The sequence below is a fragment of the Elephantulus edwardii genome, unplaced genomic scaffold (genome assembly GCF_000299155.1).
Source record: "Elephantulus edwardii isolate Elephantulus edwardi_28Jun2011 unplaced genomic scaffold, EleEdw1.0 scaffold00087, whole genome shotgun sequence".
Lineage (NCBI taxonomy): Eukaryota > Metazoa > Chordata > Mammalia > Macroscelidea > Macroscelididae > Elephantulus > Elephantulus edwardii.
In genome coordinates, this window is record NW_006399837.1 from 2,724,579 (window position 1) to 2,743,817 (window position 19,239).

Genomic DNA, 19,239 nt, shown 5'->3' on the forward strand with positions numbered 1-19,239 from the left:
CAATTTCTTCCTCTTTGGCTTTAGATGTACGAGTGTATATTTGATTAATAAAAGGTCTTTCTTGTATGTGTGTGGATAATATTCTGCTACTTAAAACATTGTATTTCCGGATAGAACTTGAAATTCACTTTTTGACTAAGAATGCGACATCATTCTTTTTCTGTTTTTCATTCCTAGTGTAGTATACCGAGTGATTATCTGATTCAAAGTGGCTAAATCTAGTCCATCTCATCTCACTAATGCTTAGTATGTTGATGTTCATGAGTTGGATTCTGGAAGGTAGGTTGTTTTTATTTAATTGACAATCAAGGTGTGAGCTGTTTGGTCTTTTTGGTTTCATTAACAATCAGCTGATGTAGAATATGATTAACGATATCTTTAATTAATGATATCTTTTTCTGTCCATTTATATTGTTTTTAATGTTGTGTACCTTTGAATCAGCTATGGCTTGACGGCACTTAACAACACCAACTTTAGAGTCTGAACTGGCTCATAACTGAGCCTCCAGCAAGATTTCAGAGGCAGTAATTTCATAAAAAAGATTGTCCATCTTTCTCCCATGGACTATCTGGTGGATTCAACTCAGGTACCTTTGGATTGGCAGTGAAACTCCTAGCCACTAAGCCATCCCTTCCTTTTATACTAACTTGAAAAACACTGTACATCTCAACTTAGATAAGCCACAGGTTAAAGTACTTAGTGACCAGTTGGGGCAAGTGGCTATTGGCCACAAAGCACAGCATAGGCCTAACAGATTGCTTAATTCACTGTGGCATAATCTGCTTCAAACCTGGCCAATCCCCCAGTGCCCATCTAAAGTCTTAAATTCTTTCCCAATGTCATATTTCTGAAAAGGAAAAGCTCATGTATTTTGCAATTTTGTAACGCTTTTGGATTGGCAAATGAGGACAAGGACATATCTCATTAAGTAGAGCTCAATGACCAAAAGGAAATGTAGTCTAGTTAGAGATGTTGGAGTTCCTTATAGAGTCTACCCTAGAGATTAGGTCATGTTACCTGCAATTTAAGAAATCATAACAACACAGAATCACTTGAACACTTAATTATTTCTAAGCTATAAAGAAACAAAATGTAGATAGACTAAAACCTGGGCATAAGACAGAAACTGTGGGTTACTATGTTATCTACCAAATTAGATCATACTCAAAATCCAAAAGACCATACAAACTTTTATAAGTGCCAATGGTCTTAAAACTACTGAACAGGTACTTACAATGCAAGGATGGATGGACACAGGGTCTGCCTTTGGCAGAGAGATTTTGAAAGGCGCCTGGCACATAATAAGCAGTCAAGAGAAGTCTGAATAAAGCCAACTAAAATACCTAAATGTTCACAGTTGATGGAAGAAATTGGTCAATCCTAGGCTTCTCAAGGATGTTTCCACAGAGAAAAGAATTGTTCCCTGGTTTCTCTCCTGCCTGAGTGGTTTGCTGTTGTTCTTGCCATGGACTGGCTAAGAGTGGGTTGGTTTCTGCCCAAAGCTTCCACTATGCCTGCCTACTTAGGATAAATCTAAGTGTATTTTAAAGATTTTCTCTGCACTGTGAAGTAACAAGTGAAAAAGATTCTTCCTTCTATATATGAAGCCAATTGGAGAATGGATCTAGGGTTAAATATAAACAAAACTTATCCTTTTCCGTTTTGAAAACTCATTTATAGCTTTCATGAAATTTATTAAGCTTCTAACGGTCATGCATAGGTCTAAAACGAAGGAAGAACTTAAACTTTTGATGTGCTCCAATTACGTTGTTGTTGTTGTTGGTAAGTGCATCTGAGTCGAGCATGACTCATATTGACCCTCTAAACAAAAGCTGCGAACCTAGTCCTGTCCTGCATCATCCTCACACATCCTGACACACAAGGGCCCCTTGCAGCAGTCACCTGGTCAATCCTCATGGTTGAGAGTCTTCCCCTTCTTCACTGACCCTCCACCCTTCCCAAGATCATGCCCCTCTCCAAGGAATAGCACCTCCTATCATCATTTTTGCCTCCAAAGAGCACTCTAGCTGTACCCTCTCCAAGACATATCTATTCATTTTCATGGCCATCCATGGAATGTTCAGTGCTCTTCTCCAATACCACAAGTCAAAGGCATCAATTCTTTTTCTGTCATCCTTTTTCATTGTCCAGGTCTTGGATCCACAGCCAGCAATTGGAAAGACCATGGCCTGAATCAGACACACCTTAGCTTGGCAAAATTGGATCCTGGGCTTGAAAGCTGAGAAAACTATTTGGATATTTCTAAATTGTGTTGGTAATCAAGTATAAGCTGATTAACTGGATCTGATATCATTTACAATCAGCTTGGGTAGGAAACCTGTGTGTGTGAAGTAGGATCTGGTGGACAGGCTTCTACTGATGTTTGGAAAGAATGCTGTTCTAAGCGGTGCAGCACTTGTCTGTCAGTTTGCTGTAAAGACTACTTGAAGTTGCTGTGATAGTGAAATCTTTGCCACTGGTGTGTCATATTCCAAAAGTGTTTCCCATTATGGATGGGTTTTAATGGAGCTCCCTGATTAAGACAGACTAGGAAGCAGAATGGGCCATCTGTTGTTGTTGTTATGTGCCATAGAGTCTCTTGCAACTCATAGCGACCCTATGTACAACAGCCCTAAATTCTGTTCTGTCCTGTGCCAATCTCACTGTTTCTGAAACACACATCCCGATTACATCAGTGATTTCATCAGTCACTGAATCAATCCACTTCATCAAGGGTCTTCCTCTCCTGTGATGTCTCTCTACCCTCCCAAGCATGATGTCCCTCTGCAAGGACCAGTCCCTCCTTACATGTCCAAAGTATGTCAGACGAAGCCTCAGAATACTTGCCTCCAAGAAGACGCCTGGTTTAACCCTCTCTAGGATGAATCTGTGTGTTTTCTTAGCAGTCCATGGTACATTCAATACTCTTCTCCAGCACCACAGCTCAAAGGCATCAATTCTCTTTCTATCCTCCCTAGTCATTGTCCAACTCTTTGATGCATAACAAGTGATTGCAAAGACTATGGTCTGTATCAGATGCACCTTAGTCTCCAGGGAGACACCATTGCTCTACAGTCCTTTGGAGAGGTCCCTAACAGCAGACTTTCCCATGCCAATACGTCTTAATTTCCTGATTGCTATTGCCAAGAGTGTTAACTGTGGAGCCAAGCAAACTAACGCTGTGTACAATCTCAATCTCTTCACCATCCATCCCGATGCTGCCAATTGGTCCAGTGGTGAGAATATTTGTTTTCTTGACATTGAGCCTCAATCCATATTGTAGGCTGCAGTCCTTGACTTTCTGTAGCAAGCACTTCAGATCCTCCTCAGTTTCAGCAAGCAGGGTTGTGTTATGTGCATAACACAGATTGTTGATAGAGCTTCCACCAATGCTGACCCCACATTTCTCCTCATAGAGCCCAGCCTCCCAGATAATCTGTTCTGCATACAGGTTGAAAAGGTATGGAGACAGGACACATCCCTGGCATATGCCCTTCCCAATTTTGAACCATGCAGTGTTTCCTTGCTCTGTTCTAACTACTGCCTCTTGGGTCCAAGGATGGGTTTCTCATTAGCACGATCAAGTGGGCCATCTACTTCCTAAATAAAAGGCTTTTGAAAACCCTATAAACACTAAACATAGAGAATAGTTATAGTAGTGTAGTGGTAGAGCCCAGATTGGAAGTTAGTAGAAATGAGGAAAATCAGTAACAAACATTGTTTCATAATTGGTACATGGAATGTTCATAGCTTGAGTATTGGGAAATTAGATATTGTTAAAAATGAAATAGAGCACGCGAATATTGACATACTAGGCTCCAATTATGGGATCCTTTAAAACATAAAATTTTGTAGAGCTATGGACTCAGTGGCAGGGAGTTAGATTTAAAACAAATTTGGAGCTCTGGTGGTATAAGGGTAAGGAGTTACATTGCAAACCCAAAGGCACATGGTTCAAATCTCTCAGTTGCTCCACAGGTGAAAGATGTACACTAGCTTCTTGTGCAATTTCCTCTGGAAGGTTAACCATGAGTCCATTCCAACTTGATGGTGCATAACAACAACAACAACAACAATAACAATAACAACACTAACCTTAGAAATAGTATTATAGAAGAGCCAGAGTTATTTCTTAGACTCATTTGGCAACAATCTACTCACATTTTAGCCTAAAAATGGTGCAGGCAAAGGAAAACAACAATATCACTTATAATAAGTTGTCCTGAGCAACACAGTCCTATAATAATAACGTTGGCCTTTTGCCTCTGTTACTGCAAATGTATTAAATATTCATGCTGATGTTTATTTTGTAAATGTAAAATGGAATTAGGATAACAAAGTCTACAGTCTGCTGATAATATTGGGTATATAATATATTTTTTGTTTCATGGGCTTTTGTATGTTTGGTTCAAGGTAACTTCGTGAATAATGCATAAACATCTTTAAAAATGCATTTCAATAGTTGAGGTTACTGTTGGTTGTCAGGTTTTCATATTGAACAAAAAGCATGGTGATTTTGTTTTGCAGAACTAAGCTATGGAGAAGATAGCCATTAAAAACCTAATCGGTGGTGAGTCAAAATATTTCTGTCACACAGAGTCTATTTCTATGAGTTCATTTTCTGGGCAGAAATCACAACAATGTTCTCTATAAAGGTTAGGTTTCCTGAAGCATCTTCTTAGGAAAGCTTTTGTATGATTGTAAATAGTCTTAACAATAATCTCAAAATCTTAGAAATAGACTATATTTACAAAACCAGAAATGACGAGAGGATGGTACAAAGGAAACCTGTCTATTTGATATATGTCTGACTTTTGGAAGGGATTATTTTATCTCTCCGTTCATCACAAACTAGTGGTTTGGATATTTATACTTTACTTTGAAGTTAAATGGATAGTAAAGCTTTAACTTCTTTGTAGGGCTTTCTAAGTGGGCACTATATCCATAAGGCTTCCACATTTTGGATGCTGTGTCTCAGTTTTTAAGGTTTAGAAACTTGAGAATATAAACTTACACACTGCTGTTAATTCCTAATCACACAAACTCTATAGAACAGGACTGCCACATAGGATTTTCAAGGCTTTCATTTGTATTCATTGAAATTGCAAGCAGTTTAATCTTGCTTGGATCCAAGTCAACACCCTTGGTACCTGTGGTTAGGAGATCAGGAGGTGTATGTATAGCATTGAGAAAGTCTGCTGTCAGGGACCTTTTCAAAGTCTGGAAAGATGTCAGTTCAAAGCAATGATCTCAGTTCAAAGACTAAGGTGTACCTGCTTCAAGCCACACTCTTTCCAATCACCTGCTATGAATCTGGGAACTGGACGTTAAGTAAGGATGAAAGGAGAAGAACTGATGCATTTGAGTTGTGGTGTTGGAGCAGAGTACTGAATATCTCATGAACTGCCAAAAAAACAAGCAGATACGTCTTGGAAAATGTGCAGCCAGAGTGCTCCGTGGAGGCAAAGATGGCGAAGCTTCGTCTCTCCTACTTTGGACGTGTTGCCAGGAGAGACTATTCCTTAGAAAAGGACATCATTCTTTGAGAAGTAGAGGGTCAGAGAAGGAGAGAAAGATCCTCAGCTAAACGGATTGATAGAGTGTCTCTAACAATGTACTCAGAGGTGCTGCGGATGATAAGGATGGTGCAGGGTACGACGTTTATAGGATTATTATGAGTAGCCCTTGACTCAACAGTGCTTACCAACAATCTTTACAGCAGCTGGACACATCTTCCTCCCATGATGGGTTGGAACAGCCTGTGTTCAAACGTATCTTGTAATTTTTCATGTGTAGTAGTAGAATACCTTTGATTAAGCAAACTCACTGAAGATTTCTTGAGAATGCAAAATATTTATCAAAATTCAACAAGGGAAACAATTATAAATTTGACTCAAATCAGCTAAGTGATTGTGATGACTTCCAACCAATGCACAAGGTTGGTTTCTACTCTGCATAAAATTCTTGTAGAACTACCCACGCTACATGTTCAAAGATTGCTTCTAATTATAGAACTAGAGAAGGGATTTGGGTATATACCTGCCTCTAAAGTAACACTGATAGAGGTATTCTTCAACATGTTGTGGAAATGTATTAACACTTATTACTGTTAGGCTCATCTTCATTTAGTTTCCTATCTTTGGGTCAAGGGTCCCTGGTATGATGGTGGCTAACACACTCTTAGTCACCAAAAGGTCAGCGGTTCAATCTAATATGGGACAAAGATATTAGGCAGCCTTCTTATTACATAAAGAATTGTAAACTAGGAAACTCTATTGTTATTGTTGTTGTTCAGTGCTGCCAGTTAGAGCATGACTCATAGCAACCCTATGAACAAAAGACCTGAATTCTATCGCGTAACTATTGTCATTTCTCTAAGTTCTTAGAGTTTCCAGAGACACGTTGTTTAAGAAGTGGATGCCACTCCTGCATCCAAGCCTGTCTTAATCTGGGAACTCCACCAAATACTGTCCACCAGGATTCTAGCAATAGGATTATTATGATTTGGAATCGACTAATTGGCAATGGTTTTGAATATTTTTTTATTTTTTAGAAAACTGTTTCAATGAACAATTGGAAGTCATTAGAACAATTGGAACAATTCCAAGTCATTGGAGCATTGTTTTTCTGTCCATAAAAGCACAAACACCAGTAACTGAAATGCAGGATCAGTTGAAATGTGCATTGAAGTAGAACAAAAAAGTCTGAGTAGTTGCTTAGTAAATATTGGCACAAATGCTTCAAGTGAGAACGTCTGGGGTGTTATGTAGTTGTTTTTGTTGTCGATTGCCATTGAGTTGAGTACGACTCATAGTGACTCTATGAACAAAAGACCTAATGCTTTTCCATAACTATCATCAATTCTCCAAGTTCATAGAGTTTCCATAGGCATGTGGTTTAGGAAGTGGATGCCACTCTTACTTCCAAACCTGTTTTATAACTGGGAGCTCCACCAAACACTACCCACATATGAGATATAATAAAAGGTTTAGTTAAAAATAGTAATTCTTGAACAGGGAGGAAGCTCTGGGGGCCTAGTGGTTAGAAGTTCAACTTTAAACCTAAAGGCATATGGTTTGGATCCACCAGCTTCTCTGAAGGAGTAAGATGTGCTGTCTCCTCTTCTATGATTTACCGCCTCTGAAAATCCTCTGGAGGGTCAGCTATGAGTCAGTTCTGATCCAACAACACATACCAATAACAACATTGAAAAGGGAGAAAGAGTTGAGAAATAATATTGCAGGCTCCCTTTATATACCCCATCACCCTGACTTAGGGAGATTTACGGGCCGAGTGATAAGGACCTGCACTTCCAACACAAAGGCACATGGTTCAAAACTACCAGTTGCTCTGTGGGAGAAAAATGAACAATCAGCTGTCTTGGGATTTGCTGCCTCTGAAAACCTTCTTGTCAGCTATGAGTCAGTTCTGACTCAACATCATGGAACAATAATAACAACAACCCTAAATTGGATTGAGGCTCAATGTCAAGAAGACAAAGATTCTCACCACTGAACCAATCGGCAGCATCAGGATGGATGGTGAAGAGATTGAGATTGTACACAGCTTTAGCTTGCTTGGCTCCCCAGTCAACACTCTTGGCACCAGTAGTCAGGAAATTAAAAGGTGCATTGCCATGGAAAAGTCTGCTCTTACAGACCTCTCCAAAGTACTGAAGAGCAATGGTGTCTCTCTGGAGACTAAGGTGCGTTTGATACAGGCCATGGTCTTCACAATCACTTGTTATGCATCAGAAAGTTGGACAATGACCAAGGAGGATAGAAGGAGAATTGATACCTTTGAGCTGTGGTGCTGGAGAAGAGTATTGAGAGTACTATGGACTGCTAGGAAAACAAACAGATTTGTCCTGGAAAGCATTAAACTGGGTGGCTCCTTGGAGGCAAGGATTCTGAGGCTCCATCTAACATACTTTGGACATGTTGTGAGGAGAGACCGGTCCTTGGAGAAGGACATCATGCTTGGGAGGGAGGGTGGAGGGACAACGCAGGAGGGGAAGACCCTCTATGAGGTGGATTGATTCAGTGACTGGGATAATTGGGATGGGAGTGTCAGAGACAGTTCAATTGGCACAAGACAGAGCAGAGTTTAGAGCTGTTGTACATAGGGTCACTATGAGTCACAGGCGACTCGATGGCACATAACAACAACAACAAGGTCCATCTGATTTAGGTATGGACTTTGTGATCACTTGCTATACATCTGAGAACTGGAAAATGAATAAGGCTAGCAGAAGAATAATTGACACCTTTGCGCTGTGGCGTTGGAGAAGAATGCCTTACATCCCATGGATGGCCAAAAGAGCAAACAAACATGTCTTAGAGAAGATAAACCCAGAGAACTCTTTGGAGGAAAAGATGATAAAGCTTCATATCACATACTTCAGGCATATTGCTAGAAGAGGCTGTTTCTTGGAAGGCACATCATGATTAGAAAGGTAGAGGGTCAGCGAAAGATAGGAAAACTCTTAGCAGATGAATTGAGAGCTGTAATGGGCTCTAGTGTGTCAGGAAGTGTGAGGATGACACAGGATAGGACAGGGTTCAGATCAGTAGTTCATAGGGTGACTTGTATTTGACTTGAAGGCAGCTTACAACAACATCAATATACATGAATGAAGTGAATCTACTTATTTATTACTAAATTATAAATATAATGGGTCATTAAAGAGACCAGTAGGCATAATGTTGTTGTTGTTTTGTGCTGTCAACTCAGAACCAACATATATAGGTGATGCCCTCCGGCAGGTTTTCAGAATAGTAAGTCACGCAGGAAGAGATTGCCTAACTTTCTCCTGCTATAGACATAATACTTTATTAAGCTGTTCAACTGTTAACAAAAAGGGTAATGTGTCAAACCCATTAGTGGCTTCAAAGAGGAAAGATGTGGCAGTTTGCTTTTTAAAACATTTACAACTGTGGTAAGACTTCTGTTGTTGTTGTCCTTAGTCGCTTCTGATTCGAGTCAAATATGAGTTATTGCAACCCAATGAACAGCTGATCTGAACACTGTCCTGTCTTGCACCATCCTCACAATCTCTGACACTCTCAAGCCCCTGGCTGCAGGTAACATTTCAGCTCACCTGGTTGAGCATCTTCCTCTTTTACCCCACCCCTCCTCCTTCCCAAGCATGACGCATGAAGTTCCTCTCCAAGGAGTAACCTCTCCGAGAAACATACCTACAATTTGTGAGACAAAGCTTCATCATCTTTGCCTCCAAGGAGCTCTCTGACTGCACCTTCTCTAGGACCGATCTGTTTGTTCTTTTGGCCATCCATGGGCTCTTCAGCGCTCTTCTCCAACATCACAGTGCAAAGGCATCGATTCTTCTGTCATCCTTAGTCATTGTCTACTTTCTAGGACTGGTAAGAATTGAAACTGACTCAATGGCAGTGAACTTGGGTTTGATTTCTTCTGTTACATAAGGCAGTGGTTCTCACTGCCATGTTCCCAAACAACTGAGCTGCAAACAGCTTTCAGTAAAGCACCTTATCTTCTTAATTGGATTCACTAGATGACTTAATCCCATCAGATACACTTGGAAAAACATATTTCACCAAATAGCATGTTTTTTCTGTAGTGACCTGGTTTCTAGTAAATTCCATTCCAGAGACTAACTTCTCTCAATTCTTTCTCTGGATTCTGAAAAAACTTATGACGATCATGGACTATACTATATAAATTTATTTAGCAAATATTTGCTGACTCCCTATCATATAATATGAATAAAATAGGTTCAAATTACTTTTTGTTATGGTAGATATGTATATTAGTTGGAATATCTTAGGCTGTGTCGGTAAAATCTCTAAGTATTCTCAAAAGTCAATAGATCAATAAGCAGATACAGAGATTTCAAGTTTAATTGCATTTCAGCTACACAAACATAGCATGGATTTTCTCCCTCTTCTTTCTCTTTCTCCTCCCTCTTTCCTTCTCTCCACAGTTTCCCTAAACCTCTTTCTTGAAAGTGGAACAATGTCAAGAGTTGGTTTTATTTTGATGTAGGCTTTCTCCAGTGGTAGCAAAAATAGACTCAAATACCTCCAAGCGTTCACCCAAGAAAGGAAAACATCTTGCTTGATTGAGGACCTGTACTGATGATGGTGAAAAGACTGCTTATCTTTGAGTCTCCCCTGCCCTCAGCCTGCAACTAAGTCCTAGTGAATGACTGATGGTTGTTACCCAGGAGTAGGTCTCTGACAGTCCCACTGGGAAGTGACGGTGAAAGTTTGCAAATAGGAAAAGGAGGGGTGCTGATCCCAAAGGAAGAAGAAGATATCCTAGACAGAGATAAAAACACTAGCTTTCTACCCCTGTGTGACTCTGATAGGGTCCTGTTATAGTTGAGTGTTGTTGAGTCACTGTTGTGCACCACAGAGTTAGAATTGACCCATAACTGACCCTCCAGAGCATTTTCAAAGGCAGTTAATGGAGGCATGGAAGGAGAGTGTCCATCCTTCTCCCACAGAGCAGCAGTAGCCTCAAACTGCGTGCCTTCAGGATTGCAGCACAGCTTCTTGCCACTAAGCCACCAGAGCTCCCAGATGAGTGTACAGAAAGAAATAACTGACCCCAAACTAGCTTTCTTTGAGTAGATTCCAGCTCCTCGTGACTCCTTGTGTTTCAGAGTAGATCAGTGCTCCACAGGCTTTTCAATGGCAAATTTTTCAGAAACAGATGGCCAAACCCTTCTTCAAGGCACTTTGGTGTAAGAGAAGGTGGCCCTGGATGAGATGGCTCAACACGGTGACTGTGGCAATGCAGACAGGAGTGTCAGAGATGGGGAAACTTGCTTGGGACAGGACACAGCTCACATCTGTTGTTCATAGGGTCACTATGAGTCATTGTCGAATAGAGAGCAAATAATAATAATAATAACAACAACAGCAACCACCATCCAGGAACAGAGTTGTGGGTAAAGAGAAATTAGCACATCAAGTCTGGGGAAAGATGGTGTGCCATGAAGACCTTCTGTTTCCACACACAGCATCCAACCAGTGTAGCCCAAAGAGCCCACCTGCTTTTCAAAGAACAGTTCAGAGCAAAACTCATCTTGTTTCACGGTTCTCAGAAGAAATGTAAAAATTGTTTGTAATTCAGAATGGCCAAGCTATTAATTTTGCCCAATTTTATTCTTTTTGGTGCGCTTTTGTTAAAACTTGGTCAGAATGTTTAGAGTTTGGGATCTAGAGCTCGCAGCCTATAAACCAAGGTGACTGCTTCTATGGTGCAGCCGTTCATCAAGACAGGGACTTTGAAGGGAGGACCTCCCGGGATGCAGCTGCTGCCACAGGATTGCTTGGCAACTCCAAAGGGTGTGTAAATTTCTCTACACCTCTTAGGCATGTTTTACATTTCAGAGGGACTGGGTTTTCCCTACTTCTCCTGACTCCGTATTAGGAAATGTCCAGACATATTTACATAGCTCTATACAAACCACATCTGTAAAATAATTTACAATTCAACATATATTTTAATTCTACTCTTCTTAAGCTTTTACCTTCTGATAAACTTTAAAGAGCTAACAGTGCTATTATGTAATGTTTCTCAACTTGGTTGGCTAGCAATTAACAAGTAAACAGATTTGTACATCGGCCTGGTGAAAACTAACCCACTGCTTCTCCCTAATTTCTGCTTCTTTCCACAAATTACAGGATCCTTGTTGTTGTTATGTATGGCTGAAGCAAAATAAACTCATAGCTGACCCTCCACTGAGTTTTCAGAGGTACTGTCCTGCACAGGAAGAGATCGTCCACCCTTCTCCACAGAGCAGCTGGTAGATGTGCCTTCAGGCTGGAAGCACAACTTCTAGCGCTACCTAGAAAAGCTGTAAGGTGGGGCAAATAGTTAACAGGATAGGCTGCTAAGTGTAAAGCTGGAGGTTCAAATCCACTCAAAGGAACCTCAGAGGAGAGGTTTGACGATCAGAAATCTAGTATTTAAAAGGGGGGAAAAAGCCTATGGACCACAATTCAAGAGAGAGAGAGAAAGAAAGAAAGAAACTTGACTAGATAGAAAGTAGCTTCATGTAACATTAAGTTAAAGCAACTACACACAGTCTCCGTGCTCTGTGCGCCCTCCCCTCCCTTCACACTCAAGTTTTAACAATACTCTCTGACCCACAAGGCAACACTTTGGGAAAAGTGACTCTTCTGTCTATTCTTAATCTGTGAGGTGATGACACCCTTAAGCCTGTCTCCAAAACACCTTAGATGCATCAGGAGACACTTCCTGCAGCCAGGGTGATAGCTGATGCTCGCCTAGCCCAGCAAACACTGGCCAAGTGCGGGCAGACACTCTTCCTTCTGCAGCTTGGCGGGGATGCTGGAACAGCTTTGTGGATGGCAAGCCTTATTCTTACCGGCTTTGAGTTGGAAATGGCTCTCAGGTGACCCTCCAGTTGGTCTTCAAAGCCTGTAAACCATGTGGGGAGACTGTCCACCCTGCACTTGAGGAACAGCTGATGGATTCAAACTGCCCACGTCTGAATTGGCAGCACAACTCCTTACCCACTAGACCACCAGAGCTCCTGCAGACCCCAGAATATATTTATAACTTTAAGGAAACGATACAGTTGATGAAGAGATAGTCATGTTTCAGTGGTAGAATTTCTGCCTGCCATGGGGTTTGATTCCTGGCCAAAGAACCTCATGCAAAGGCACCATCAGTCTGTCCTTAGAGACTTGAAAGTTGTTATGGTGCTAATATTCCTTACATTTGTCTCCTGACTAAGACATTTGTTGTTGTTCTGTTCTGTCCCATCAAATCCAGACTCACAGCTGACACTGCAGAGGGTTTTCAGAGGCAACGAATCACACAAGAGGCTATTGCCCATCTTTCTCCTTCAGAGCAAGTGGTGGATTTGAACTGCACATCTTTTCATTATCACTATAATTCCTTACCACTAAGTCACCTGAGCTCAGACTAAGACAGACTAGAGGGCCAAGTGTGATGATTTATTTCTGAAAATCAAACAAAGAAAGATCCCAAGTGCTTGATCTCCAGCCAATCATGGAGTTGCTGTGAGACTAGGCGATGTTTTGGCCTCAGTGAATGGGGTCACCATGAATCAAGGGCTGGTTGATCAGCAATGAACAGTAATAAGGCTTGGTTACCAAAGCCCTGAGATCAATGAGTCGATAGATTACCGACAAACATTAGTAGAGCAACAGCATCCACAACAATAAAGTCATTGATGAAAGAGAAGCATATTGCCAATACTGTGGAGGCCACGTGAACATGTTCTGCTTGATGGTATTGCTTTAATACAGCAATTGAGACAGAAAGGGGTTAGATGCCTGGCTGCTGAATCAAAGAAGAGGTTGGCGGCATCAGGCTATTCCAGGACTGGGGGCAACCGCAGGACATCACTGGATAAAGACAAAATTCCCAGAGCAAAGGGGTTTTTTTGTAGACTTAGCACCAAGGGACATGACAAGATAAAGAGACAGAGAGAGAGATTTGACATTATGTCATATCACCCCCCTGCCCCTACCTCCGGTGGAGGAAAGGCTGAGAAGGAAAGTTAAATAAATGGTACAGACTGAAGTTCCAGGAACCAACGAAGAAAGACTAAAAATAACAAGCTCCCCAAATAGTCTCCGGCCGGGCGTCTGCAGCGTGGGATCCTGAGGCTGCATCTTCCAGGGAACCTACCACGGCTTTCAGAAGCCTTTTGTTTTCTCTCCTAATGAGTCCTGTCAGCACTTTAATATCCTCAAATATCTCTAATGGTAGCCAGGTCCCCGAAGGACCAATTGGCAGGTGTCTGCGAGGTAATTCCCTTTTCAAAATGGCTCTGTTCTCCTGGTGGCTTGTTCCTCACTGCCCCTGAAGGGGAGCACCCCAAGCCAAAGAAAATATCCACTCAAACTCACGTCTGCCCCTCATGTTCACGTGTGTCGGTCCAGAACTGTGGCCGTCAGGCTTTCCGTCCCTGAGTTTTGGAGAACAGCCCACCAGGCCTTCTTTCCTTTCCGTGAAGGCTCTGGATGTGTTCAAATGGCCAGTCTTCAGGTTGCTGGTAAGCCCAGGAGTCCTTGGTAACCTCCATGAACTCCCCTGAGAACCCATCATTTTGACCCTAAAAAAAGGCAAACGCCTATGATTTTATTCTGATTATTTTAATACCTCAAGTAGTTGAAACTGGTTTATGACATTTCATGAAAATAACCTTTTTCTTTTTATTCCATGAAACAGTGGTAACACAGCAGTGCATAATACAGGCTTTGGGTTTAATTGAATCCATTAAAACAAAACCAACAACAAAAAGCACTTCTTTCCTACCTCCTCATTCTTCTATATATATAAAAAAAATTCTTTAGCTGAACTGCTCTACCTGCTAATTCAGGGCTTTTCCTCCATTAATATTGTTTTTCCTTGCTTCACTCATTCATTCATTCACAGTTGCAAAATTGTGGTTTATGGCAATTATCTTTATTGCTCCTCTGACCTCCCCTCAATTTTCACTCATTTCCTCTACTTTTTTAAGAGTCCCTACCACCCCATCTCTTGGACATCTGGTGTTCCAGAAGCTCTGGCTGTTAGGAAGCCTCTTCAGGGAGAATCCTTTCATGAACCTCTATACAGATTCTCAATCTTGGGAGATTTGAAGGTCAAGAGCACTTAAGACAAACCAAGGACAGAATCTTCTCAAAACCAGCCACAAGTTGTGAAACTCTGGGCAACTGAGTAGCTCTGAGACTCACTTTTCCCTTCTGTCAAAAGGAATCACACATTGTCATATATCTTCAAATGTGCTCTCGTTCTATAATAACGGACTTATACAATATTTATCCTTGTGAGACTGAGTTAGTTCACTCAGCATAATGCTCTTCAGTCCCTCCCAAGTTAGGTAATACTTTACAAAGTCATTGCTCCTGCGTGCTGCATAGTATTCCATTGTGTGACTGTACCATAATTTCTCAATCCATTTATTTGTACTTGGACATTGGGGCTGTTTCCATGTTCTTGAGATGGTTAATAATACTGCTGTGAACATTGGTGTACAAATCTCAGTTTGTGCCTCAGTTCTCATATTCTCAGAGTATATTCCAACTAGTGGAATAGTTGGGTCATAAGGAACTTCTATGTTCAGCTTTTTGAGGAAAGGCCAACCAAACTGTCTTCCAGAATGTTTGCACCATTTTACAATCCCACCAACAATGTATAAGAGTTCCTTTCTCACCACATCCTCTCCAACATCTATTATTTGCTGCCTTGTTAAACTTTGTCACTCTTGCTGGAGTGAGATGGTACCTCATTGTGATTTTGATTTGCCTCTCTCTTATTGCCAGTGATTTGGAGCATTTCTTCATGTATCTGTTTATCCAGGAGGGGTGCGAGAGGCTGGAAGCAAAGGGATGTGGGTGTACAGGAGGAAGAGGGGATTAATCATTGGGTTATACAATTTGATGGATGGGGGGTGAGGGAAATGGAAAGAATTTGTACGAATTTTATTTTTTTTTATTTGTATTATTTTATTTTGTAAATAACCTAGTGGAGAAAAAAAAATAGTTGCTCTCATGGATGCCAGCTTACTCTAATTTACCCCCCCACCAGGGAGCTTCTTAAACCTACCTAGCCAAGAACCACTCTCTTCTCAGTCTAGGCATGTATTTTTGTCCGTTTGTTTGTTTAATCAATGTAACCTGTAATGATATTTCTGTGGAGTCTGCTTCTTCTTTTAAGAAGCAAGCTCCCTGAAGATAAGGACTCCAGCTAAATCCTTCATTGTTGGTCCAGCTTATAGCACTGAGGACTTGGCATCCAGTATTCCACAGACATCTGAATTTCCCTCCACACATCTGTGTAAAGATGAGTGTACAGACTGGGTTGCACAGTTAAGAGACTTGGCTGCTTACCTGCAGTTTGGAGGTTCTAATTCAGTGGGAGGTACTTCACAAGAAAAAGCTCACGATTATTTCCAAAAAGGCAGACATTAAAAATTGACACACTTCTACTCTAACACACATGAAGTCGTCATGATTTGGCCTCATTTCAAGGGAAATCAGCAGGTATTGAAATAAACAAAGACCATCCAACAATAAACTTGGGTTTTTTATTCAGAAATTACTAATAGCCATGGAGCCAGCCACCAGTTTCTGTGTTTGACAAAGATTCAAAGGCATTTTGAGAAGTGAGAAATTTTTGTTTTATAAAAAAAGAGAAGGGTTCAGGTGCTTATGCTCTGATGAGAAGAAGAAATCTTATGCACTGGTCATGCACTGATTCTCAATACATATGAACATTTCCCGTTTAAAATCTTTCATTGTGGAACATTTTTCCCCCTTTTATTCTCTCATATCTACTCAGCTTTTCATCAAGACCCACTCCAGTTTTCTTCTCGCATGTACTCATTGCCAATAGCTCACAGATGACCTCTAAATTCCCTAATCTCTTATCTGTGCTATTCAGCACATGATGACATTTTGTAGTGGAGTGTTTCTTAGGTCTACTTTTTATCAGGTAAATTGGTAAGATTCTGACTTCTGTGTATCCACCATAGCAACTATATCCATAGACCATTGATCCAGCTGTATTATTTTGTTTCTTCTTCATAAAAATCCCAGGTAATGAAACCCACTGTGTTTGAGGAGATTCTGATTGTGACCCTTTATTCCCATCTCTCTCCCAAGGAGTGATTAGTAGAGTCCAACAAGTAATTTTTAGCCCAACACTGTGCCTATGTAATGATAATTTCTCATTGATGTCATACTGAAATCACCTCATAGCTGGCCCTCTACAGGATCCCCAGCTGGTAAGTCTCATGGGAGGTCATTGCTCATTGTTTTCTCTCAGAGTTATAGGTGGATTCAAACTAGCAGACAGGCACATCTTTAGGTTGGTAACACAATGACCTATACTACCCAGAGCTCCTGACAATTCCAATGAGAAACAGATAAATATCAAAACCAAAAAGAAAAAAAATACAAGCTTCTTTGAAAACATCAAAGCTGAAAAAAATCACAAGATTCTTGGACTCTAGATTTGTAAAGATAGTGTTGCACGGTGTTAAGAACGTGAGAACTGGTGTGACATGTGGTTCAGAATCAAGTTCAATTGCAACACAATTGTGTATTATTAGGCATTCTTTTCAAAAAGCCCTAAAATTTAGCTTTCATATCCTTTACACAAAACATATATAATGTGTCCAATAATTGAGCAATAATCAGTAACCTTCACTATGTTGATGAAAATGTAACTAATATATGTTCAGAAAAGTCTATTTATAAAAAATAATTTTCTAAAACTTTGGTTGTTGTCAAAGTTTTTATGTGAGCTCTTTGAAAGTGTCTTAGTTGGTATATGGTTAAATCAACTATATAGAGAGTTTTTGTCATTAATTACCTCATAGGTGACCTTCCAGTGGGTTTTCAGACACTGTATGTAAATCATGAGGAAAGAGATGGTTCAACTGTCTTCAGCAGCAGATTTTGAATGTAGTACAACTCCTAACGCACCAGGCCACCAACACTCCCTGCTTATGGTGGTTGTTGTTATTGTTGGTAGGTGTTGTTGAGGAAAGACACACAACAGCCCTATGAACAAAAGATCTGCACCCTGTCCTATCCTGCACCCTCCTCATACAACCTGACACACAAGAGCCCACTGCAGCGGTCATCATGTCAATCCACCTGGTTGAGGGTCTTCCTCTCCTTTGCCAACTCTCCACCCTTCCCAGCATCATGTCCCTCTCCAAGGAATAGCACCTCCTAGCAACATGTCCAAAGTATGTGAGGTGAAGACTCATCATTCTTGTCTCCAAGGAGCACTCTAGCTGCACCCTCTCCAAGACACATCTGTTTGCTCTTTTATCCATCCAGGGGGTATTCAGTGCTCTTCCTCCACACCACAGCTCAACGGTGTCAGTTTTTCCCTGTCATCTTTAGTCATTATCCACTGTTATAAAAAGATTATGTTAATAGTGATTACTTACTTCAATTGAGCTCCAAGCAACCTACCAAAGGAGTTATAGTCCAATCTTCTTCCCCCAAAACATAGACTCACACACACTTTCTATTTGTTGTTCTTGTGCGCTGTGGTGTCGGTGGTTACTCATTGTAACGCTATATAATGAGTTGTTGTTGTTGATGTATGCCAAGGAGTTAGGACTGACTCATAGCTGACCCTCCAGCAGGTTTCCAGAGGCAGCAAATGACAAGGGAGGAAATTGTTCATCCTACCCTTGCAGCATCTGGTGAATTTGAACCAGGTGCTTTCAGGATGGCGGGACAGTTTCTTTCCACTCAGCCATCAGAGCTCCCAATGATGCATTCCACCAAATGGTAGAATTTATCAGAACGTAATCTTAACAGGATTTAGTCTTTGTTCACTAATGACACAACAGCTAAACACTTGGTTGTTGAACAACAGATCAAAGTTTCCAGCCCACCAGCCATTAAATTGGAGGAAACAAAGGCAGCCTGTTTCTATATATATTTAAGGCATTGGGAAACTCTGTGGGACAATTTCACTCAGGCTGCTGTGTTTATTAATCAACCAGAAGCAAGATATTTGGTTTGAAATCTTTATGGGAGCAGATCTTTTCTACAGGGGAATAGCTCGCTGTCAGATTTGAACTACCAGGCTTTCAGTTAACAGGTGAATGCTTAATTTTTGGCTATTGAGGCTTTATTCTATTGATACATGTCAAGAATAGACTTAAGACATTGGAAAGTCTCTTGTTTCAGGAACATCTCAGGCAACAGAGTCATCAAATGATCATATATCAGTTTAGTAAGTAAACAGGGATCAATGAATTGATAAGAGATATTTGAAGTTGGAGACAGAATTTGTGATGTAAGGTCTGCTGCTGGTAGACTACACATCTGGATTAACTGGATTAACTTTTTTTTTAAATTTTCTACTAGTTTATGTACAAAATTCTAATACATTGTTTACTCAAGAACAAATTCTTTCCATTTCCCTGGGTTAACTTTTTAAATTAATTTGTAAAATGGATTTAAATTTGTTTCTGACAAGTTGGTTTAGACTCATGGAATTTCAACTCTAAATCTTTAAGGATGAAGACTGATCTTTCTCTCACAGAGCGATTTGTGGGTTCTGGGTTTCAATCACCAGCCTGGAGGTTAGCAGCTCCATAAGAAATGCACTATTCTGAATTGAGAACCCGGAAATCAGCCCATCTATTTATGGGCAATTGATTTTTGACAGAGAGATGAAATCAGTTAGGTGGGGAAATAACAGCCTTTTTAACA